Here is a 25,721-nt window from a genome sequence, read left to right as displayed (position 1 = left end):
TTAACAGATTTCATTAGCACTGCAGGTCAACATAACTTAGAACACAATTAGTAATTACAACTTTCGGACAAGATGAGATAGGTATTGTTGCTTGTGTAGTTAACTGGAGCTCTTGGTCTTCTGTGGTTCTGTGCAGTGTAAACCTTATCCAGAAGTGCTGTGGGTTACAGAAAGGACGAGGCAAGTGTTTAAGGTGGCAGACTTACTACCCCCAGTTCAGGTTGAGGAGCTCCACTTTATTATTACCATTAAGTAATAATTAACTTTTTAGTTTCCTTCTTGTCAGATACTATGTTACACAGTTTACATGCATCTTTTTTGTTGTTGAATAAAGTTTTTTTCTTTTTAAAATAATTGGATGAAAATGCTGAGCCCTTCTGATACGAAATAACCACTGACAAATATCTTGTATCACTGAGTATTAAAGTACCTATTAGGCTATATAGTGGCCCCCTGGCTGTTTCAGTCATGCTTCTTCCATGGAGCCTTTCCACTTTGTTCTTTCTGCTTAAAACTCTTCTCTTGAATATATCAGTCTTGGCTTGTTCCCTCACCATCTTGAAATCTGGTTCAATGTTGCCTGTTTCATCAGGTTTTTACTGATCATCCATTATCCCCCCGCCTCTCTATCCCCCTACCTATTTTTGTCTATAACATTTATAGTCTTCAATAGATTCTAATGTATTCACTCCTAGGCCCCCACTGGAGAATAAACACTGAGGGCAGGAATCATCTCTTTTGCTCTTTGTTTTATCCCCGCCCCGAGAAAGTGCCCGACACATAATTGTGCTTACATATTTAAATGAATGAATGGATGAAATTCATTCTAACAGCTTGAGGATTATCTAAAGTGTTGCCTCCCAACCTTTTCACCTCACCGCAGATATACCACATCATATTTCCGAGGTACAGAGAGAGAGAGAGAAAAGGCTGCTCAGGGCCAGGGATGCTGCCTGGGCACCGGGGTTTCCCAGGCCTTACCTGGCTGCTTTCAGCAAAACTCTGGGGATGATCTGAGGCCAGCCCCTGGATCAGCATCCTCTCACTTTTCCCTTTGCTGTTGCCTATAAAGATACTTAGGGCTCTGCCATCTGAAAAAAAAAAAAAAAAAAGAAACATCCTACCTTCTATTTTACAACCGTTTCTTGCTTTTCTCTCCCTTCAGAGCTAGTTCCTCAGAAGAAGGATATATAATTGTATTATTTTTCAACCTCCCTCTGTGTTGGAACTGAATTTTAAAAAAGTAAAATAATTGGAAGAGACTGAGGACTCAGTCCAGTCTCATTACTTTGTGTTCCTTTCCTCAACATCTCAACCAAATACACCTTCACCTTTCTGTCTCTGAAGTGGCAGGAAGTTCACAACATTGTTCCAGTTCGGGACAGTTGTCATTGATAGTGGTTACTAAGTTATTAAAAGTTGTGTTCCCGTTAGTTGCATCAGTTTGTCCTTCCTTACTCCAGAATCACATAGGAAAAGCTCACCACACTCCCATTCAGTTATCCTAAGGTGCCATGATAGCTCCATGCTCCCTGAAGTCCATTCCCCTCTAGGGTGAACATTGCCAGTTTCTCAGTTGCCCTGAATGATAAAAGGCCACAGGTCCACCTTTCCCCAGTAGTTTAAGGAGATGCTGGGAGAGGAAGGGAGCGTCAAAAGTAAGAGGGAGCCATGTGTCCTCATCTCTAGTGGCTCCCCTTGCCACTATTGCAGCCAGTTGAGGCAAGAAGCCCTAAGAAAACTACTCAGATTGGGGAGAACCTACAGGAAGAGAAAAATAACCATTGTAGTTGGGAGCAGACTTGTTCCCCCAAAACAAGGGAGAGATGTGGAAAGGAGAAGTGGGGATGCCTGTGAAGCAGGCTCTACCCCTCAGTTTGGTGTGGTAACACTAGTAAGTACGTTTCCTGGAGGTTTGTGACATGGTGTAAAGCACCCAGGCTTGAGTGCCTTGCAGGCATTCACCCCAGCAGCAAGAGGTTATGGGGTGTGCACTTGTGGGCAGTAGCTGTGTTGCCCACAGAAAGTTTGAACCAAGGCCATGGTTTCCACGTGTCTTGCATCCCAGAACGGGCTGCATATGGGCACCTGCCACTCATGGGATCTTTCCAGATGACATGTATAGGAGAAGCAGTGACCACCAGGAAACGGCTGCAGTTGCACCCTCAGTTGATTAAAGAGATGTTTCTCCCTTGATCCTATTCATCTGGGTCCCTAGAGAAGGGAAGGCCAAGAGGAGTTAAAGAACAGACTCCTAGTCACTGCCACTCAGGCCAGTAGTCAAGCCTGAACTGGGGGAGGTGGGAGACGGTTATTAAACTGGGCTGGGCTGGACTCGCGTTAACCAAGATTGCAGGACGGCTATGGGATCTGCTCAGGATGTGCTCACCGGAGGCGCTGCAGAGTGTGGTGGAGATTACCGTGGGGAGAACACGACCAAGTCCAGCATGTTCCACTTGAGTCAATTTGGGTCATTTATGTTTTCCTTGAAAAAGGGGCCGTTTCATATTCGTTGGCAGGATTCTGTAAGAAGCTAACAGCTCTTGCACAACTTACAACATGCCAGACTTTTTAAGCATACTTACATTAACTCATTTAATCCTCACCAAAATTTATTGGGAGTGCTTTTGTCATCATTTCTATTTTATAGATAAGGAAACCGTGGCATAGGGAGGATAAAATGAAATTGTTCAAGTTCTCACAGCTACTAAGGAGCCAGGACTCCAGTCTCCAACTTAAGCTTTCTGGTTCGATTCACTTATTCAGACGTGTGTGTGTATGTGTATTCACATATATGTGTATATAATTATATATAGTCATTTTTAAAACTATGTGTCCTTTTTATCCTACCCTCATTTGTTCCTGATGTTAATGTGCCTTCTCAGTTTCTCCTGGTTGTACTTTCCAAGGGATTGTCAACCTCAGTGGTTCTCAAGTTGAGGTCTGCGCAGAGCCCTGGGCATTCCTCAGACCCGATGCTGGAGTCAGCAAGGTCAAAACTATACTAAAGATGTTACTTGCGTTTTTCATTGATGGTGCTAAAGCAGTGTGTGTAAAACTCTGGTGCTTCAACAAGAATCAAAACAGTGGCTCCAAACTGTTAGTATTGTATTTTCACCATTGTACTTGGAATACAAACAATATCAGATTTTTTCTGATGAGATCAGTAGTGATATTATGATTTTTTTTTGGTATATATAATGAAACACATTAACATTTGGAAAGTCTGGATAACTCAGTGAACCAGTATTTCAATACACAATGTTACAAAAGCATGCATGGGTAAAAGTTCCATTTAAAAGCAAGATAAAATAATGGATTTTAATGTATCAGAGTACAAAAAGTTCACTGATTGGGTTTCAGACTTCACATTGCAATTAATCTTTAAGAAATCACTTGTTGAGTTTTGCTATAGTATCAAAAGAATATCCACAATTACCTGGAAGGGCTACTCATGTTTTCTAAGACACATCTGTGTGATTTTCTTCATATACTTCAACCAAAACAACATACGACAACAGATGGAGTGCAGAAGTGGTAGTCTTCTATTAAGTGAGATATTAAAGAAATTTGCAAACATGTAAAGCAATGCCAGCTCTTTTTTTTTTTTTTTTTTTTTTTGCAACGGGTTTGCCGCCAGAACACCAGTGTAGTGAAAACCTCCGTTAAGTCTAAGCCAAAATGGGAAAGGAAAACACATAAACATCGTCGTCATTGGACATGTAGATTTTGGCAAGTCTACCACTACTGGTCATCTGATCTACAAATGTGGTTTGATGGACAAAATAACCATCAAAAACTTTGAGGAGGAGGCTGCTGAGATGGGAAAGGGCTCCTTCAAGTATGCCTGGGCCTTGGATAAACAGAAAGCTGAACGTGAGCGTGGGATCACCATCAATATCTCCCTATGGAAATTTGAGACCATCACTGATGCCCCAGGACACAGATTTTACCAAAAAACATGATTACAGGCACCTCTCAGGCTGGCTGTGCTGTCCTGATTGTTGCTGCTGGTGCTAGTGTATTTGAAGCAGGTCTCCAGGAATGGGCAGACCCGTGAGCATGCCCTTCTGGCTTACACAGTGTGTGTGAAACAACTTGTTGGTGTTAACAAAATAGATTCCACTGAGCCACCTTACAGCCAGAAGAGATAGGAGGAAATCATTCAGGAAGTTAGCACGTACTTTTAAGAAAATTGGCTACAACCCTGACAGTAACATTTGTGCCAATTTCTGGTTGGAATGGTGACAACATGCTGGAGCCAAGTGCTAACATGCCTTGGTTCAAGGGATGGAAAGTCACCCGTAAAGATGGCAGTGCCAGTGAAACCACGCTGCTTGAAGCTCTGGATTCCATCCTGCTACCAGCTCATCCGACTGACAGGCCTTTGCGTCTGCCCCTCCAGGATGTCTACAAAACTGGTGGTATTGGTACTGTCCCTGTGGGCCGGAGTGGAGACTGCTGTTCTCAACCCTGGCATGGTGGTTACCTTTACTGCAGTCAATGTTACAACTGAAGTAACGTCTGTTGAAATGCACCATGAAGTTTTGAGTGAAGCTCTTCCTGGGGACACTGTGGGCTTCAGTGTCAAGAATGCGTCTGTCAAAGATGTTCATCGTGGCAGTGTGGCTGGTGACAGCAAAAATGACCCACCAGTGGAGGCAGCTGGCTTCACGACTCAGGTGAGTATCCTGAACCATCCAGGCCAAATCAGTGCTGGATATGCACTGTGCTAGACTGTCACACAGCTCACATTGCTTGCAAATTTGCTGAGCTGAAGGAGGTTGATCATCGTTCTGAGAAAAAGCTGGAAGATGCCCTGAAGTTTTTGAAATCTTATGATGCTGCCATTGTTGATATGCCCTCGTGTGTTGAGAGCTTCTTTGATTACCCTCCTCTGGGCCATTTTGCTGTTCATGACATGAGACAGACAGTGCTGTGGGCGTCATCAAAGCAGTGGACAAGAAGGCAGCTGGAGCTGGCAAGGTCACCACGTCTGCCCGGAAAGCTCAGAAGGCTAAATGAATATTATCCCCAATATCTGCCACTCGAGTCTTCTTCTTTTATTTCCTTTTTATTTTTTAAAAGATTTTTATTAAAAATAAGCTAACATACAATAGTATATTAATTTGGGGGGTACATCATAGTTATTCAACATTTATATACCTAAAGAAGTGATCACCATGATAAGTCCAGCAACCATCTGACACCGTACCATGCTATCGCAATATTATTGTCTATATTCTCTATGCTGTACATACATCCCTATGACTTGTTTTATACCTGGAAATTTGGACCTCTTATTCCCCTTTACCTTTCCTCCCCCCTTTTAATTTTTCAATTACAGTTGACATTCAATATTATTTTATATTAAATTCAGGTGTACAATGTAGTGGTTAGACATTTATATATTTTAAGAAGTGATCCCCCCTGATTAATCTTGCACCCATCTGGCACTATACATAATTATCACCATATCATTGACCATATTCCCTATGCTTTGTATCTACCATCCCCATGACTATTTTGTATCTACCAATTTTTCTTAATCCCTTCCCCTTTTCACCCCACCCCCCATCTATCACCTTGGTAAATCTAGTACCCACCTGACACCATACATAGTTATCACAACATTATTGACTATATACCTTATGCTATACCCTACATCCCCATGAGTACTTTGTAACAAACAATTTGTGCTTCTTAATCCCCGTTTCCCCCACACACACCCTCAATCCCCCTCTCATCAGAGCAGGCTTGGGTCACCAACTGCCTGTGACCTGCTTGGGACTACCTGTAGGAAATAAAAAGCAATCTGAGGTGGTTCATTGCCTGTGCTAGGTACGTGTGTGGAGGTACGTGTGTGAGCCCATGCTGTGAACTGAGGATGGCTGCTACCAGTATTGGGCCTGGGGTAGCTCCACAAAAAGCCAACCTCCCCCAGGCTGCTGCCACCTGCTGACTCCCTTAAAGTTCAGCCACTGATAAAGCCTCCTGTGGTACATGAGTTGGGTGAGGCAGGATCTCAGGGAGCCACTAGAGTGGAGTCACTAGAGTGGGAAGAGTTGTGGTCACCAGATTAATGTAGACTCTGGTTTGGTGCCAGTGCTGAGCCTGAAGCTACTAGCAAAAGTCTCAGGGCACACTGAGGCCAGTCGTCAGCTTCCTGGGGCCCGTGGACTCTGGATGGTTTTCCAAGAAAGCATGCAATGGGTGGGGCTGGCTGCCCTCGAGAAAGTGCCTCCAGCATTGGGAGAGTTGGGTGGGGAGGGGTCCCAGCGAAGCTCACCAGACCAATCAGATTCAAATTTGGCCATGTGGGGGTGGGCTCAACACAGGCAAGACGGCGCCTGCCTGGCAGCTGCAGGGAAGAAGGGCCTCTACAGGGAAAATGGCAGTCTTCCAGCCTTGCCTCAAAGCCGCACACCTCAGTCTGCCCCACCATACGCCTCTGATGCCCCTGAGTCACATCCCTCCGCCAGACCCCAGGGTGAGTGCCTGGGAGTGAGAGAATCTGTGCGTGGGCTATTTAATAGGATGTTTGGGTTTTCCTCAGCCTTGCATCCCACCTGGATGGTTGGAATTGCCTGTTTTTCACAGCCAGATATTGTGGGGGCTCCTCTTCCCAGCACCAATACTTCGAGCTGGGGAGCCTGGTGTGGGTCTGGGGTCCCTCATTTCTCTGGGGGGAACCTCTGTGGCTGAGATATCCCTCCTGATTCTCACCCACCACATGGAGGTTTGGCGCCATCTCGTTTTGTGTCTCCGTCCCCCCCTCCCCCCACTAGTCTCGATGTGGCTTCTTCATATCCTTAGTTATAAAACTTCTGTTCAGCCGGACTTCAGGTGGTTCTCCAGGTTGATTGTTGTATAATTTAGTTGTAATTTTAATGTGTTCATGGAAGGAAGCATACACAGTATTTATCTACTCCACCATCTTGGATTTTCCCCAAGGCAATCAACCCCAGTGTTAATCAGTGGTGAGAGAATGGTCTCAGAACAGTTTGTCTTAATTGGCCATTTAAGTTTAATAGAAAAAGACTAGTTAATGATTTCAATGCATCGTCAAACCTTTAGAAGGAAAGGAGAATATTTTGTGGACCATTTGTTTTTTTTTGGGGTGGCAGTTTTTAAGTTACTCGTTTTTAAAATCAGTACTTTTTAAAGGAAACAACTTGACCAAAAATTTGTCACAGAATTTTGAGACCCATTTAAAACAAAATTTAATGAGAAACCTGTGTGATCTTTTGGTCAACACTGTAACTTCCTATAATACTACTCAGATAAGAGTCTAAGAGTTGCCCATAACCTATTTCTGGTGTTACATCTGCTGAAACTTTAGAATTTGATAATTTTGGTTTAATTATTTTCTTGGTGGGAACTTTGGTTTTTTTCACCTTGTCTTAAGGGGAGGAATCATCTGTTTGCATAGTACAAACTATGGGAAGAGGTCTGTTGGTGCAACTTCACAGGTTAGGATGGATAAAGAGTAACCTTGTTGATGTGTAAGCTAGTTTACAAAGGCCAAATTGTGTAATATTAAAGTCCACATGTTGCATATAAAATTTTGTATAGTTACATCAATACTGAGTGAATTTGTTGGTATGTCAAATTTTAGTTTTCCAGTTATTAAAATGTGGATTCTCACAATTACAAATACTGAGGTAGCTCAAAGAACCTAAAATGAGGCTTCAATAGTATTGAACACTGTCTTGCTACAGTTAATTGTATCCAGATTCTAGGAAAAATAAATGTTACTGGAAATTGAAAAGAAGAAAGAAATGCCAGCCGTCTCACTACATCTTTTTGGTTAATTTGTTTTAGAAAATGACATTATATTTCACAAAAACATGTTCATTGTGTTGGTATTTTAAAATAAATTAAGAATTGAACATTTAAAATTTTTCTTGGTTTTAATTTCTAGTACATTGAATATTGATAGAAATAACAAAGACAAAAGATTTTATAAGTGTAAAGGCTATACAGTGGAATATTATTCAGCCTTCAAAAAAGAATGAAATCTTACCATTTGTGACAACATGGATGAACCTTGATGGTATACTAATGGAAAGAAATTATCAGAGAAAGGCAGATACCATATGATTTCATTTATATGTGGAATCTAAAAAACAAAATAAATGAACAAACAAAACAAAACAGAAACAGACTCATAGACACAGAATAAACTCGTGGTTGCCAGAGGGGAGGGGGCTCGGGGGATGGGTGAATAGGTGAAGGTGATTAATAGTACAAACTAACAGTTATAAAGTAAGTCTTGGGATACCATGTATAGCATAGGGAACGTAGTCAGTAATATTGTAATAATTGTATGGTGACAGATAAGTGCTAGACTTACCATGATGATCATTTCGTAAGGTATATGAATGTCGAATCCCTATGTTGTACATTTGAAACTAATATAATACTATATGTCAAAAAAAAAGTGAAAGGAGTTCTGACACCAAAAATTTGAGAGCTACTGGTCTATTGGAGTGTTTTTTTCCAATGGCTTTTAATTATACTGGGCAACTCTATCAGCCCTTTTGTGTTGTGTTAGGTTGGTGCAAAAGTAACTGCGGTTTAAAAGGTTAAAAATGATCACAATAACTTTTGCACCAACCTAATATGTAGTTTTATGTTTAATGTTTTTATCATTTTCATTTTTTTTTACTTTTTATTTTGTTACACTTCACCAACTTCTTGTCTTTAAATTCATATATTTTCAATTCTTATTTTTTAATAAATTCATTTTAAGCTGTAAGTTTTCCTTTGGATGTCTTTATATCCCACAGATTTTGATATGTAGGGTTTTTGTTGTCTTTCAGTTAATTAAAAAAAACCCAGGAATTTTCAAACATGCAGAAAATCATGGAAAAATAGAAAAAACTTGTCTACCAAAATCTATCAAATATTAACATCTTGTCATATTTGCTTGAGGTTTTTTTTTTGTTGTTGTTGTTGAAATAAAAGAAACTAAACACTCGCTATAGTTGAAGCATCTTGCATAACCCTCCCCGGTCCCCATTCTCTCCTTGTTCAGAAGCAGCCACTGTTTAAGGTGACGTTTAGCATTTAATTTCATATTGTTATGCAATAAATACACATGCATGTATCCAGAAACCAGTAATAGTGTTTTGCATGTTTTCAAACATTATATAACTCACTCTCCATTTGCTTTACTTGTTCAATATTAGCTTTCAAGTTTCTACATACAGCTTTTATTCTTTTTTAACTGTGGATATATACCACAATTTGTACATTCCACTGCTAAGGGACATTTAAGTTGTCAGCAATTTATAAAAATTTTATGTAACTTTCATTTTGATTTCCTATAAAATATTTTTTTGGAGTGTGTATTTGTATTTTTCACATTATGGATTTTTAAATGTTTTCTAATATTGTTACATTTGGATCAATGAACATGACATGTATAACACCAATTTCTTGAATTTGTGAAGACTTGAGAAGAAAGAAAAAAGTATAAACCACAAAAAATTTAGTCTCAGTTTAGAATAAATGAGTTTATCAGCAAGAATGCTCAGCTTTGGCAGGAAATGATTTTATGATGTGAAGTAGTTTAAAATTTCAAGTTTCTTTACCAGGCTGGTTATTACCCTCTTCAGTTAGAAAATGAGAAAGAGTTGGGGTATATTTATTTTTGATGACCTCAGACACACAGGCAACAGAGTCAAAACAGGTAGGGAAAGGGCTCATGTACATTTATTTACCTTTATGCATGTTTCTTCCTTTTGCTATGAAGAATCAAGAAGCTGTGAGGTTTTGAGTTCAGAGCAGGTTCTTCCTGAGCTATTCAATACAAAGTTTTGCGATTTTATTCAATGCCAAGTATAAAGTTTCTGTTTAATTGCTGAATGTAGTATTCATTTCAAAATTTCTAAAACATGGTATTGTTGATTTAATCCAGACTATAGTTGTAGGAAATGGAAATTTGCTTACTTATGTTGATGAATTGTGTTCATAAGTTCCATCACCACCTAAATTGTGCAGGCTCTTCTGATGCCTGCATACAGTTCTCTCCTTGCTAGCTGTTCAAGTAAAATAATGTGGCCAACCCAAGTGCAACAATGAGTTTTCTTCAATTCCTTTGTTGCCAAGTACATGGTCAATATTTGTAAATATTCAAAGCAATGGAAAAGAATGGATATTTTCTATTTGTTAAATTCAAACTTGTTAATTAATATTCTCCCACAGCTTCCAGACTGTGTTTCTAGTTCGTTAGGTCTGGGATGAGGCTCAAGAATTTGCATTTAGAACAAGTTTTCAGTGATGCTGCTTTGGGGACCGCACTTTGAAAATCATGCATTATGGTTTTCAATTTGCTTTTCTTCTGCAATTTCGTCACAGTTTCTTGTCAATAAGAGTTCTTCTTGTCTTCAAACATTGCTCAATATTGACTAATTATTTTTATATCATTTCTATAATTACTACAGATTTGGGGAGCGAGGGAGGGAGAGAGATTGTAGCATATGCTCAGCTACTACCTTAAAAACTGAATTTTCCCAAAATAAACTTAAAGGGACAAAAGTGCTACCTGGGGGTTTTCTTGGTGTTCCTTGATTATTTTCTGGTGATGCTACACAGGCATATTTTTTAAAAACAAGTTTATCTTAAGCTTTTTTCCTCTTTGACAGATTTCTTTATGCCACCCCAAACCTGAATAAGCATGAATGCTCTCCTATTGACCCATGTTATCATTTTTATCCCCTTAAAGGAAGAATCTGTTGGAATAAAATCAGATGAGAAAAACAGAAGTTTTTCTCACATTTGATACCAAAGACAGGATAATTTATGCATCCAACAGTGTGAGGACAGTATGGAAACCCAGGGGTAGAAATTCTTAACAGCATCTTTGCGTTGCTGTTCCCTTCGTGGACAGTCTCTACACTTATTCCTCTATTAGGTAAACGTGTCCAGTCAGATGGAACAGGGATTTTTCTACCAATCTTTTTGCCCTTAATTTGATAACTATTTTGAATAAGCTAACTGCATTTCCTACCCACACTTGCATAGGAAACAGAAAACTTTCTTCCCTATGTGCTGAACACCTGGTTTTCATGTTACAATTAGCTGTAACAGACAACTGGCCCCATCCTCTAATCTTTCAGAATGGCTTAAGAATGAAGCACCCGAACTATTTCACCACCTTAGAATATATCACCCAACATCCTAAAATATATGCTTACTTAGAATATCTCACTGAACTTTTAACTAGAATATCTCACCCAACTTTCTATAGCTGATGCCCATATAAAGCAACCAATTAACCATTTATTTGGGGTCATTGCATTAATGATAATAATACAAAATAGTGGGACTCAAAATAATTGTAAAGTTTATTGAGTGCTATGTTCTTGGTGCCATACTAAGTGTTTTAAGTGCATATTTCATTTTTGCTACTGATTTACTTTTGAAGTTATCTAGAAAGATGTGTTGCTGTGGGAGTATAGTCTTTGGAATCTTTATAGAGCTTTCCAGTACCTAAGTTGAGTTGTTGGTAACTCAGAGACTAGACTTTCTAGAAGCTGAAAAAGACAAGGAAATGGATTCTCCCGTAGAGCCTCCAGAAGGAACCCGATCCCCTCAACACCTCGATTTTACACCAGTGGGACCCATGTCAGACTTCTGACCTCCACGACTATAAGAGAATAAATTTATGTTGTTTTTAAGGCACTAGGTTTCTGGTAACTTGTGATCGCAGCCCTAGGAAACTAATACAACCACGCTTGGCTGCGATTTCCTGCCATCTGCACCCTGGATGGGCATTCTGCCTGTCTCATGACTAGACCAGTTCTGGCCCAGAGCAACCCAGTGAACTGTTTGTTTTCTACCATCACTGGGCTGCAAGCACACCTGCTTCAGGGAGGTTGGACTTTCTGCCAAGTCTCTCCTTTTCTAGGTCCTCTCCCTCAGCCCTACGGTATCATTTACAGTGATTTTCACCTTGTTACAGGCCATCCCTATTATAATTAATAACTCTTATTATTAGATGTTCCCTGTTCAGATCCCAGATTCTCATGCCCATAGTGCCCTGTGCTTTCTCACCACTGACTCAATCTCTCTCCTTGCTTTCTTCTTGCCTGAACCTTTCTACTCCTGCCCCTGAAGACTGTTTCCCTTGGATAATTAATACCGTTCTTCCATTCTTTAAAAAACAAAACAAAGGCTCCTCCTTTGAATCTCATGCTATCTGGAAATACTGCCTCTCCTTGCTGCCAACCATATAGCTGCTAGGCATCACTCCTCCCCTTTTTAAAAAGCTGGCATCCACCTTATAGCTCTCTCTCCATGCAGTTTCACAACCATCAGAGGTGATTTGAACTTCCGTATGCATCTCCCACCAGCATTCTAAGCTCACGATATTTAGACCTTGACTCCTATAGGGTATTTTTTTTGGCTGCCGTAACAAATTACCACAAACTTTGTGAAAACAGCACGAATTAATTTTCTTACAGTTCTGGAGGCCAGAGGTAGAAAATCAATTTCACTGGACTAAAGTCAAGGTGTCAGCAGGACTGGTTCTTTCTGGAGGCTTTTGAGGAGAATCCATTCCCTTGTCTTTTTTACCTTCTAGAGGTCGTCTGCATTCCTTGGCTGGTGAGCCATCCTTGTGTCACTCCAACCTCTTGCTTATGTTGTCACATCTCCTCATTCCTGCTTTGGCTTTCTTGCCTTCCTCTTATAGGGACACTTGTGATTATATTTAAGGCCTACATGGATAACCCAGGATAGTCTTCCCATCTTAGGATCTTCAGTCACATCTGCAGGTCCCTCTTGCCATATAACGTAACATAGTCACAGGTTCCAGGAATCAGGATGTGTCTGTCCTTGGGGGGCCATTGTTCAGATTACCACGACCCCACAGACCTTCGTCTCTCTCACACCTATGGCCACACCTCCATCCTTGTCATTTTTCTCCCGTATTCTATCCTCTGACACAATGTCCCATCGTGACAGGTCTCTTGGTCTCTACTTCCCACTGCTCCTCTCATTCGCGCTCATGGAGGCTTTAGGCCTTTGACAGCCTTTTGGTTTTTTAAAATTTATAATATCTACTGGTGTTATCCCTTTCTCTATGGTCCATTATATCTACATCTTTTTTGTGAGTATATTAAATTCTGTCACCCTTTGTCCCTCACACATGCCCGCCAAAGAGCTCCACATCCGAATCTGTATGAGACCAAATGGGGAAGTGAGGTGGGGCTCTGGAATACGCAGGACTTGGAAAAGGGAAGACGGGGCAATGGTGCTGCTGCCCTTCATTCCTGCGTCCACACTGAGGAGCTGAAAAGGGAGTTAGTAATTAGTTGAGGAGAAGGGAATTTTTCAGAGATTGCTGTTATTGTGCCATGACTCCTTCCCCCACCAACGGGGAGAAATGGGGACATCCTCCATCTCAAGACGAGAGGAAGGGCCTTCAAGGGGACTGTCTCCAGGGCTTGTAATACATCTTCTGTGTGTGGAAGACAGAGTGGACCATGACTGACCCACTCCCTCCTGGAGAATCCAAAGGCCGAGAGAGACGGCCACTTTGATGGCAGATTAGGGGAGAGGTGGCTGTGCTGGATGGCTCCCATGGCCCCAGTTTTTCAGAACTAAGCATCTGTGGATGTCTGCCATTGGCCAGACGTGAGCCACGGGAGGGAGAAAGCCAGTGAGATTGTCTTGGATTCTGTCCAGAAGGACCATCTGGAGGGTGGAAAGACCACAACAGGCAAAAGGCAAAGGCACCATGAGATACCTATGAGTTGAGGAAGAAGTAAGCAGAAGGTTGGAAGAGAGGTGTTCTTGCCCTCAAGGCGAATGCAGCTGAGAGGTCTCTGTGGCTGGGAATGAAGGACTCAGGGTGGAGCCGCACCCCGGAGCTCAGCTCCCAGTCACCGCTCAGAGGAAAGCTGTGTGGGAGCGTGCCCAGCCCATAGCACACTGTGTACGAGACACCACCGGTAGCCACTGGGGCTCAGTACCCGTTACCCTAGCATGTTACAGTCTTGAGCATGTTCCCACATATAGCACAGGGCTGTGGTGAGAAAAATGCGAGCAGGTGTGTGAAGTGGCCGGCAAAGGTTAGGCCCTGTGTCACGTGACCCTCCCATGGGAAACTAGAGCAGTGCTCATAAGGCGAACGCTCAGGAGGGGCCGGCATGTGTGCCAAGGTGTGTCTGTGGAAGGGGAACTGGCCCCTGTTGCCAGACTAGGTTCTTGGGGCACCATCTCTCGACCTAATTTATTGGTTTGTCTTATTCTTTTTAATTTGGGTTCCAGTGTTAGGACTACACACAGATCTCAGCATGAAGTAGCATCTTGGTATTGGGCCATGTCAAGGTTAAGCTCATTCCTTCTTGACTTCACTTCTATGGGCTTTTAAAAACTTTTTTCCTTTCTTTTTTTTTTTTTTTTTTTTTTTTCTTTGTTTTTTTTGTGTGTGTCTTTACTGGCTTGCTTTTTGGCTAGGAATAAAGGCCCTTGCCTGAAAATAAGGGTATGCTACAATATCTTATGGAGGACGTATGACTTTCATTCGATAAGTTTGTATTATATGTCTTCTCGCAGCCAGGCACACATTCTGGGGCAGGGATGCAGCAGAGGACAGGAAACATGATGGACAGGAGACGGGGGGCTTGCAGAGGGTGACAAATCATAGAAATCCAGTGGAAGGGGCATTGAGTCAGGGACAGCTCCCAGGGGGACACACATCTAAGCTAAGGCCTGAAATGGGAGGTACAGGCAACGATGGGAATGTGGAGGTGGGCGGGGCAGTGGGAGGAGGGGTGGGGCAGGAGGGACAGGAGGGGGTGATGGATCATGTTAGGTGTGTTTCTACCTTTGTCTAAACGGCTCGCCCCTGTTATTGTTGAGCAGGTATGTGATAACGTGGGCATGACAATTCCGTACACGGACCTTTAAACGCTAAAGTGTTTCTGAACAAGAACCACACCATCAACCGTCGTGACACTCGTTTGTGGATTGTGAGCGAGGAATCGAGACTCAGCTTAAGCACGTCTCAGTCTATTCAGGCTGCTGTAACACAATCCCAGTCTGGGTGGCTTATAAACCACAGAGGTGTATTTCTCACAGTTCTGGAGGCTGGAAGTCTGAAATCAGGGTGCCAGCACGGTGGAGGGAGGGCCTGCTTCCCAGTAGCCGACTTCTTGTTGTTCCTCCCGTGGGGGAAGCAGGAAGGGGGGCTTTCTCAGGCCTTTTTCGTAGGGGTGTTATCTCTCAGGACCTAATCACCTCTCGAAGTTCTCAGCTCCTAATACCATCATGTTGGGGGTTGGGTTTCAACACAGGAATTTTGGAAAGACACATTCCGGCGATAGCAAGCATTGTATCTGCTTTGAAATCTTCCTGACCACATGTGGCCTGGCTACCAAAAGCCATACCAACCTCCTCCTTTGCTGCCTTCCACTATAGGGGCCGAAAAGCCAAATGCGTACTTTCCCTGCTTTTTTTGCAACTAAGGGTGGCCATATAACCCAGATCTGGGCTGTGAACCCAAAGTGGAAGTCTACAGGAGAGGCTTCTGGGAAAGCAAAAGCTCTCTTGATTAAAAAAAAAGAAAGAAAGGAAAGAAGCACATGAGCTGGATTAGTCCTTTTGCCTTTCTTCTTTTTCTTGCCTGAACACAGAGGTGATGGCTGGAGATGCAGCAGTCATCTTGTGACCATGAAGGACAAGCCAGTATAATTGCCAGATAATAGGCCCTGAAAGCATTGGGACTCTGGCCTGCCCCTGCAACTTCTCACCACCAAACTGCTGAGTATGTAAAACAAACCAACAAGCAAAACTCCATGATTTTGTTTAAACCTCTATAGTGATTTGCAGCCAAGATCAATCGTGTTACACCATGCGAGACAGAACCTAGGAATCCTTCCCCTGAGTTTCCATCTTATGTCTTGCACTGTCTTCCATTCTGTTATCACTGAGTATTTATTTGTTTTGGTTTATCCGTCTGACGTTCCCAATACTGGGAGCTCCTGAGGTCAGGGTCTAGCTTGCCATTGTGTGATCCCAGAAGCTACTACAGTGCCCGGCACATGACAGCTGCTTAGCAATCCTTCATTGAGTGAGAGAAGGACTGAATGGTTGATGTGGTTGTGTGGACGGTGCTGGGAGGAGACATTAGTGGCAGTGAGACCAGCAAAGAGGTTGTAGCGGCTCAGATCCAGGCAAGAGGCAGTGAAAGCCTGAGCTAAAGCAGGACCGTGCAGACAAGAGAAAGGGATGGATTCGGGGGTGATTGAGGAGGCAGAAGGGATAGGACCTGGTATGGGCTTGGGGAAGAGAGGGAGGGAGAAGAAGGCCTCAGGGATAGCTGAGAGCTCCTTCGTGTGCGGCAGGTGTGGGCGTCCACGAGTTCTGTGATCTTGGGTCAGTTACCCAGACATGGTGGTGCCTTAGCCATCTCAGGTGAAAAGTAAAGATAACAGTCGTACACACTTCTGAGGCTTGTGGTGGGGAGTAAATGACAGCACGTGTACGTACGTCACTTATAACAGTGCGTGGCACATAGTGAGCGTCCCATACGTGTTATCAGTTCTCACCATGATACCACTACCGGGACAGGACAGCAAGAAGCTCAGGGGCGTGTTGAGAGAAAGGAAGATGAGAATGAACGGGAGAGGCGTTCAGGAGGAACAAGGAGGAAGAGCCAGGGGGCAGGGAGACTTCAGGGTGCTAACCACCCGGGAAGGGAAGACTTTATTTATAGGGGGACTGCAAGTCATTCAGGGAGCTCAAGAGGAATGGGACTAGAGACGGCCTGTTTTATTCAAGGCTGATTCAGCTGGTTATGCTGCTTTGATTATTGTTTCAAACATACCCCAGGGGACTTGGGTAAGACATGAAGACTTGGGGGTGCTCATTTTTAACGTGAAAAATTGAAAGCTATTCTGAGGCACAGCAGGAGTCTCAGGAGGGTTCTGCCTCAGAGATTTCTGAAACAATGAATGAAGCCCAACAGCCAGAATAGCATCAGAGGCAGTGAAGGATCCTACATGATCCGGCATGGTGAGACGGCGGGGCAGAAACCTGCTCTAGCTGCTGCATCCCGGGGCCTTTTATGAGGGAACAATGGGAACAATGACAAAAGCTCCCCGTAGTCCACTTACCCTCAGAACGTCCAGTATTTTATCCTCTTTAATCCTCTTGATTTCCCACCAAGAGCAGGGGATTATGATGCCCATTTTAAGGATAAGAAAACTGAGGATTGAAGAGATGAACATTTCCACGATACACCAACAGGGAAGAGGTAGAACCAGGGTGCAAACTAGGTCTGGCTGCCAGGATTTGGCTATTTTCTTTTCACTGTGTGGCAACTCATAACCCTGCTGCTCAGGAAATTTGATTCGAGGAGTTTTTGCTTCTGTATTACAGGAGATGCTTTTCAGCTCATACTCAATATGACAGTTTACTCGCCACCAGGAAGAGTAGAGTATAAACACTTATCATGGCTAAATCATGGGCAGAGATGGAGGAGCCAGGGAGAGACACAGCTACAGCTCAGAGAGGAGCAAGCTCACCCTGCATGTGATGGTTAATTTTTTGTCAACTTGACTGGTCTATGGGTGCACAGATATTTGACCAAAAGTTATTCTGAATGTTTCTGTGAGGGTGTTTTTGGATGAGATTATCATTTGAATTAGCCAACTAAGTGAAGCATGTTTGCTCTCCTTAATGTGGCTGGGCCTCCTCCAATCAGTTGAAGGCCTGGATAGAACAAAAAGTCTGACCCTCCCGAGAGAGACTGGGATTTCCTTCTGCCTGGCTGTCTCTGGGCTGGGACGTGGGTTTTTCCTGTCTTCTCACTTGAATTGAAACATCAGCTCTTCCTGGGTCTCCAGCCTGCGGACTCTTGGGACTTGTCAGACTCCATAACCATGTGAACCCGTTCCTTACAATAAATGCCCCCTCTCTCCTCTCTCTCTCTGCTCATATACACACACATTATTTGTTCCATTTCTCTGGAGGCCTCTGATGAATACTTTGCAGTACCCTGCACATACGTGCTAACAAATGCTGGTAAAGCAAGAAAGAATCTTTCCCTTCAAAATGCAGTAGAGACTACACGTACAGTTATATGTGGATTTGGAGCACATATTAGTTACTAAGGACTGACTCCACGAAAGGGACAAGTCACTGTGGCGAGGCATTACTGAGCAGGGCAGTGGGCAGCTCTCCTGCACGGACCCTGGGGAGCCACCACCAGGCTCCATGGCTCTAATGATCACACTGGTGTCCACTGACCAATCTGGAAGCTCTGCCTTCCCCCAGGCACAGGGGTGAAGAGGAAACGAGGCGGGCATGTGTCACACAGAACAGAATCAGCACAAAATACAAAAGCAGAGGAAAGGAAGACACTCCCTTTAGCTGGACCTGAATAAAGCTGTCCGTCAAGTCCTAGCAAGGAGAGGTTGGAAGTTACTGTCAGAGCCCACCCTACTGCACATTCGTCATCTTTCGTTGTGTATAATTCTGATCACCTGGAATGACAGTAATAATAGCAGTAAAAGTTAATTGAATGATTGCTATGTTCCAGCTGCGGTGCTAAATACTTTAAGGATATCATTTCACTTTCACACTAAATGAAGTAGATTTTATCATTGCCTGATTGTACCGATGAGAAAAGAAAGACTCAGAGAGAGTCACTGACTTGCCTAAGGGCACAGAGCCACTGAGTGTCCCAATCAAGGCACTGGCCAGGCAGAGTGAGGTCGAGCCCATGTTGTTCACTCCCTCCCCGAGGGGGACTGTGGTTTCTCTGGTTGTGTTGGCCTCAGAAGGTTCAAGATCCCCTCCAAGTTCCTGAAGGGAGTGGTCCCTCACCTGACAACTGCACTCGACCTTTGTGCCCAGACTGGGCTGAGCAGGTACACAGCTTGTCTATTAAATATTGCCTTAGCCAAGCTGGTCCCTGACGGGATGTGCCATCTGTTTAGGTGACAATTCTCACCAATAGCAACATTTACTGCCTCTTAGGATGTCAGCACTGTACTTAGGTCACTTCCAAGCACCCAGGCTTTGGTTCTATCTCCCTGCTCTGTCCCTCACGCTGTGTGGCCACGGGTGAGTGATCTAAACTTTTAGAGCCCCAATCTTTGTGTCTTTCAAGTAGGAATTCTAGCTCCTTCTTCATCGGGTCATTGTGCGGATGAAAGATGAACATGGGCCAAGCGTCTGACAGTGCCTGGCACTGAGAAGGTGCTCACTGAGTGCCCGTCTCCCACGGCAAGAGCTACACCTTCTTAGCCCTGCGTCCTAATCCATCATCACTTACCACCTACAGGCCTCTTAGGCTTTTTCCAATACACATGAATAGAACACTTCAGTCCAACCTGACAGACACTTGTTGGGTGCAAATATGATAGTCTCTGATTCCCCCGTGTCCCTGGCTCCTAAGAGTGGGTCGGCAGAGTGGGTCCTTGGTTTGTTATGTCCTGTCGGCCGCCCTTGGTGTAGACTTGGTCGGCCCTGGAGGCTTTGACAGAACTGAGACTGCCATGGAGTCTCCTGCTTGGCCTTCCTGGGACTGCAGTACGAGTTCTCGGACTCACTGGAGAGAAGCACGTACAGTCCTGGTTGTGTGGCTGATGTCTCTCACCCCAGAGTAGGAATTCGGGAAACTATCTTCCTAGTGTTCCGTAAAAGAATTCCAGTCCTCTGCACCTTGGAGACGGCAATAGTGGTAGTTTCTTCAGCAGGAGGAATGAGGCATTGGGATAAAGAAGTCTCTGTGATCCCTGATTTCCCGTTTTACTTTCTCCCCATTAGTTTTCTCCTAAGACCCCAAAAGGACCTGGTGGAGTCTGATTATCGACTTCTCCATGAGGTGGGATAGAGACCAGCGCCCGTTCTGAGGGTGGGCTGGGTGACTCCTGTTGTGTCACAGGTGTCTGCTCAGGAGCAAGCTGCTTGCTCGTCATCCTGACATCTGCTTGGTCCAGGTGCTGGAGCTATTTTTGGTGGCTGACTATAGGAGTTACTTCCCACCATCCCTAAGCAGATCTCATGAGCCTATAATTGCTCTGAACCTCTGTGGGTTTGTGTGTGTGTGTGTGTGTGTGTGTGTGTGCCCACGCACGTATGTGCACTTGCTTTATAAGCTTGCTCCGTGATAGTAAGTCTGAGTTAGCATCATAAGAGCTCCCTATGGAGTTTTCTGCCCTTCCTCATGACCACTGATTCCTCTTTATTCACTGGGGATAAAGTCTCTGAGGCAGAGAATCCATTCTGAACAAAGCCTGGTCTGGACGTGCTCTCCTGGTTGTGCTCAGCTGCCTGGGTGCTGGGCTGGAAGGAGACGCTTGTAGGAACTGAGAGAGCAGCAGGGAAGGGCATCCTGTGGGTTTGTACATGGCTCTGGGCTTGAGGCAAAAGCTGAGGGACGGAAGGACGAGACCCTTGTCAGGCCATGGTTTTTGTCCTTTAGAAGTGAGCTGTACGACAGGTCATAAGCCAGGCCAGAAAGGGAGAAATAACTGGAAGATAAGGAAAGCCAAACAAAAGAAAGTCAATGTAAGTAGTTACAGCAACACATTTTTCAGTTAGATCCAAGGAAGAAAAGCCTCTTAGCAGTTCAGAAACCGTAAGTGGGTTTCTAAGGAAGTGGGAACCCCTCCTCAAAGGTGCTGTGAACAATAGAGTAGCAGTAGCAGCAAAAACGCTCACGTTTTTACAGGCCTCACCTCAGACCAGGCACTGTGCTCAAGCCAGGACTCCCTGAGTCCTTCTTGCTTCTCTGTGATACATGCAAGCTCAGCCCCGTTTTACCCAGATGGAGATGGAGGCTCAGAGTTCCAGCCATAGGCTGGAAATCACAGAAGGACTCATGGCAGCACCTGGCTGCAAACATGTAGGTCTGACCCTAAATTGTTCTCTTTCTCTGGTTTGGATTAATAGGATTTAAAGCAATGTCAGCATGAGGGGTTTGGTGGTAGAATACACCCTGCCTGTTTCACAGGGCAGTTGTCAGGTCACAGAGGTTACATGTGTGAAAGCACTTTGTGAAATGTCCAATAATACTGTAAAAGCATTAATACCAGGAGGCATTATTGCTGTTTGCATTGGGTCATTTCATTTTCCAACTCTGCCCCTGGATTCTTAGTGCATATCACACATGCAATCACTAGGGGGAGGCAATAGACAATGCATATAAGCAAACGTAGTCTTGGCAGGAAAGTGTATTTTTCTTGTAAATGATGCTAAGGGATTTAAAATAGAAAAGCAAAGGTTTGCATTAGGGACTGGCTGCCATTCTCATCAAGGTTTGATTTTGTGCTTTTGGTGAAGTGTTTCCACGAAGGCATCTTAGTCTATTATGTATAGTTTGCAGAGTGGTTACTGCCCGACGAACGGAAGGTATTCAAGGCTAAGCGCTGACTCTTTCTCCTTGTTCTTTGGCTTCTTGCCTCTGTCTCCTTTGGGATCATTTCTGTGTTCATTGAGGTTCGGTTTCCCTTTCATTCTTTCCACTTCATTTCGCTTCAGACCGTGTTCCTTGGTGATCTGAAGCAGAGCTAGTGAGGCATGTTCCTGACCCTTCCCATCTCTTTAATGGTGAGCGAGCTGGCCTGTTTGGCTATTGGATACAGACCATTCTATGGCTATTTCTAGGTCACTTTCATCCCCACTTTTCTCGCTATGGCAAGTTGTTCTCTTCTCTGTCCATTCTTCTAGAATTCTTCATTTCCCTTCTGCTACCTGCAAAGACTGTTGGCTGAGAAGGCCAAGCCCTGTGAATACCACTAACTAGCTGGTTGACCTTGAGACACAGCCAAGCCCCACTGAGTCTTTGTTTTCAGGGGTAATTATAATCTCCATGTTTACCTTCCACGTATGGCACTGTTTATTTTGTAACCCACCGTTAGCCTGACTTTCGCCTCTGCTCTGCATGAGGAATGACCCAAATAGCCTGTCTTCTCTCCCACTTGAAGTATTTCGAGGGGTCAGTCCTCGGTACTCATGAAGCAGCCTCTACCTGTGGTGTCTGCTCTCTTACGCCAGGTGCACACGGTCCCCCAGCCTCAGTGGACCAAAGCTACAGGGGGCTCTGTTGCCAAAGGAAGGGTGGCTCTCTTGCTTGTGGGTTGCCACCTGCTTCACGGATCCCAAAGCACCGTTGTTGTGTGACAGAGTTTTACAGTCATCACGGTGGCTTCTCTCTCACATTCAGGACTGGCTGGAGGTGGATTCACAGCATAATAGCCCCACACGCTCCCCTTGAGAACCTCTGTTCTCCTTTAACAACCACGGCTGAGTCAGTTGTGCTGGCCTCCCCATCCCCTAGGACAAGGCCTGCCTTTCTGCGCCCTTCTGGAAACAGGTTATTTGTCAGGCATCATGACATTTTTGAACCCATAGGGACAAATCTTGAGTTCTTCCACCAAAGTCTTTTCAAGCACATAGATCGTTGTCAGGCTTATCCCTATGGCTTCTGAAAACGTCTGACTCTCTGGTGACAAATGGGAAGCTCTGGCTGAAGATGAGATTTCTGTTGTAGTCGGAAAAAACCGCAGTTTTCACCAGAACTATCCTCTTGTCCAGGCCCTCATAGCTCTTCCTAATTCCATATTTCCTTTATTCTCTTTCTTTCATTTTAAATACCATCACAATGTGTTCAAAACTGAAGGGGACATGTCAAAAGGACACAGGATTTGCTTAAAGGGGGCTATACTAACCACATTTAGGACAACTTGAGCATCAAAATTAATAATAACACTAATATATAATAACACATTGCATTGACAACAGAGTCTACCAGTCTACATTTATACTAAATAAAAGAGGGAAGGGAAAAGGGAAAGCCTTTTCTGTTTGTTTGTTTGTTTGTAGAAGAATGCCAATTAATAAACATGGAGGAATGATACAAAACCATCATTTTTCAACCACCATAGGAATAATTAATTCAGGTAAGCGTGTGTAATGGATGCTGAAACCACTGGGTGAAGGGTTGTTGGGGAAGACGACATTCACACAGTCTCAAAGTATCATCCCCTAGATTACTTACTAATTAAAAAGGGGAAAGGTACTTTTATGATGAAGATCGCTGGCAGACGTCACCTTAACTAAGTGACCAAACAACATCACCAAGAAGGACACAGCAACATCCTGGCATCTGGTGTGACTGACACATGAGAACACACCACCACCTGCAAGAGATGCTTGCCAGGAATGTTGAGCTTGAATCTAATCAAGAATCAACAATCAAACATATCCAAATCTGGGGACATTCTACAAATCTACATTGCCCTGGATTCTTCAAAAATTCAATGTCATAAAACATAAAATGTCTGTGAACTATCCCAGATTAAAGGAAATTAATGAGACATTTCAACTAAGTGCAATGTGCCGTCCTTGGCTGGATCCTGGATGTTGGGGGAAAATCAGACTCTAAAGGACAGCATTAGGACAGCTGAAGAACTTCGAATATAGACAGTAATAGTTTTACATCAGTGTTAGAAACCACAGTTTGTATAATAAAGGAAAAACTTAAATGCAATTAGAAATCAAGTATCATTTATTATGTATGCATGTGTGTCTCAGAAAAATAATCTCTTACGTTTTTCTAAGTCTCCAAATTTTATGGGCTGGTGAATAGTCCTGGGATCCTTACTCGCTCCTTTTCTGCTCTTCTCTCTCGATTTTCTTTCCTTTAGTTTTCGGTTAGAGGAATCTCACAAAGAAGAGGGAAAATAATCAAGAAATGGCAGTTGAAGGGCACCATTATGGCCGGTGTTTTCCTTCAGGACAATTGTGGGACAGCCACAGCCTTTCACGGCAGGGGCCATTTGTTTTTGTTGGACAAGTGCTTGTAGAGCACTGGTTTGGGGTAAGACATTTTTACTTCCTTTGGGTTCTAAAAGGTTGTTTATTTGAAAAAACACAGCACTTCCTTTCTTTGCTCTTTCTAGCACAACACCCAGGGCAGCCGCCTGGAGCAAGGGAGGCTCCATCAATGGGCCACGTGGGGTGTGCAGCTCCTTGGGCGACACCAGCGGCAGGGAAGCCTGCAGCTCCTTGCCAGGAGGAGAAAAGTTGTTGCTATTTAAAAATTATTATCGTTACTATTGCTGTTATTGTTATTGGAGTTCCCAAAGCCCAAAAACTTAAAGGAGCATAAGGTTGACTTCATAAATAATAGAATTGGAAAGAATGAATAATTAAGTAGGAACAGCCTTTCCTGCCAAATGCAAACTTTTTCTTGGCTTTGGAGACGGGTTTTTTGGTTTTGTTTTTTTTTTTTGAGTTAGAAAAGGAGATAAGTTGAATTTGTTGTCAGGAGTATGTCAGAGAAAGAATCATACTGTCAGAGCCAAGCCCTGGTTTGGGCGGCTGTTGATAGAAACCTCAGGTAACTGTGGGTGACCTGTGTTCCCTGTACATGGTGTCCACAGAGACAGAGAAGTCACAGGGGACTGGGGAACAGCCAGGGGGCCCTGAGGCAGCCTGGTGGAGACCTGGCACCCATTTTAATACAAAGAGAACACGCAAAGGTCCTGTGCCCCCTGGAAGGGCAGGGAGGGGCTGAGAGAGGCCCTGAGTGGGGATGGAAAATACTTGATTTGCGTGGACATTTATTTAATTTTGACAAGATTAAGTTCACTACCATCACAGAACAGGGGTTCAGATATAAACATTAAATCGATTTATATAAAACGAACATTATATCTTGACAGTCTGAGTCAGAGTCTGTGAAATTTGAATGGCTACACCTATTTTGTTGGGTTTAGCTGGGGCCTGAACAAACGAGCACACACTGTTCTGGGGTTCCCAAGAGTAGACTGTACCTGAATTTCTTTGCTTGTTTTGATCTGGTTGAACAGGACTGTGAGGCCAGGCCCTTTATTGTAGCCCAGCTCTCCTGGTCCATCTGGGATTCTGGGAACAGAGGACTCCAGTGGTTTTCAGCAAAGTTTCCTCCGCTTTTCCAGGCCTTACTTCCCATGTTCAGTCTGCGTCCGATGGCCCGAGATGGCGGAGATGACTGTAAAGGCCCTGGGGACCCAGGAACCCACAGGAGAATCCCATCCTGCAGCTCCTCTGAAGCAGGAGGTTCCCTTCCACTCCACAGGGCAGGAGCACTTGCTACTGTTTTCTTTCAGCCGCCCACATAAGTTCCTGGTTGGTGGGGGTGGTCAGATTTGAAGGCAGCTGGGAGGAGGAGCTAGTTGCAAGGGGCACAGAGCACGCAGGGGTAGGAGGCTTCCCTGCGGCTGTGAGCTCCCCGCCTTCTCTCCCCAGAACCTAGGATGAAAGGTCCTGCTGGGAGACCACCAGCGCAGGGAAGCCACTGAGCTGGGGGGGCATTTTGGTAGTTGTGAAGGGATCACGCAGGTGAGTGTGACTTTTGGGGACCCAAAGAACTTACACAGAAATCTGTAGCTTTAGGAGCCTCGAGGAAACTGTATTCTGAGATTTTAAGTTTTAAATCTCAAGTAATAAACTGTCCATTACCCAGGAGACGTACTGTTCTAGGAAACAGAATGTACTGCTCGGGGAGGAGAAGGTGGGGTGGGGTGGCTTCTCTATCCCCAGAGGAATGTTGACTGGTACTAAATGGCTCAGCGATGGTCATGGGCCTTTGGAAGTTGCACAGTCTGATGAGCGATTTTGTCTGTTTTAAAGGACTCTTGCTCCAGCTCCGTCTCCTCAGCACTTTGCTGTCCCTAGCACTCCAGATGGTGACAGCTGGATCCTGCCTG

The 25,721-nt window shown here is 44.0% G+C and overlaps 1 long non-coding RNA gene across 1 annotated transcript; it reads right to left on the bottom strand.

Moving 5' to 3' along the window:
- Nucleotides 1-35: 35 nt before the first annotated feature.
- Nucleotides 36-25,083, bottom strand: LOC141570554 (uncharacterized). Its single transcript, XR_012494672.1, has 3 exons — nucleotides 24,958-25,083; nucleotides 982-1,091; nucleotides 36-157 (listed from the first exon to the last, which is right to left on the bottom strand). It is a non-coding gene; the product is annotated as an uncharacterized LOC141570554 (long non-coding RNA).
- Between the last annotated feature and the right edge of the window lie 638 nt (nucleotides 25,084-25,721).

This window comes from Rhinolophus sinicus, linkage group LG03 (assembly GCF_036562045.2).
Source record: "Rhinolophus sinicus isolate RSC01 linkage group LG03, ASM3656204v1, whole genome shotgun sequence".
NCBI lineage: Eukaryota > Metazoa > Chordata > Mammalia > Chiroptera > Rhinolophidae > Rhinolophus > Rhinolophus sinicus.
The sequence above is the reverse complement of the archived record's forward strand: the minus strand, read 5'-3'. Positions and strand labels throughout refer to the sequence as shown.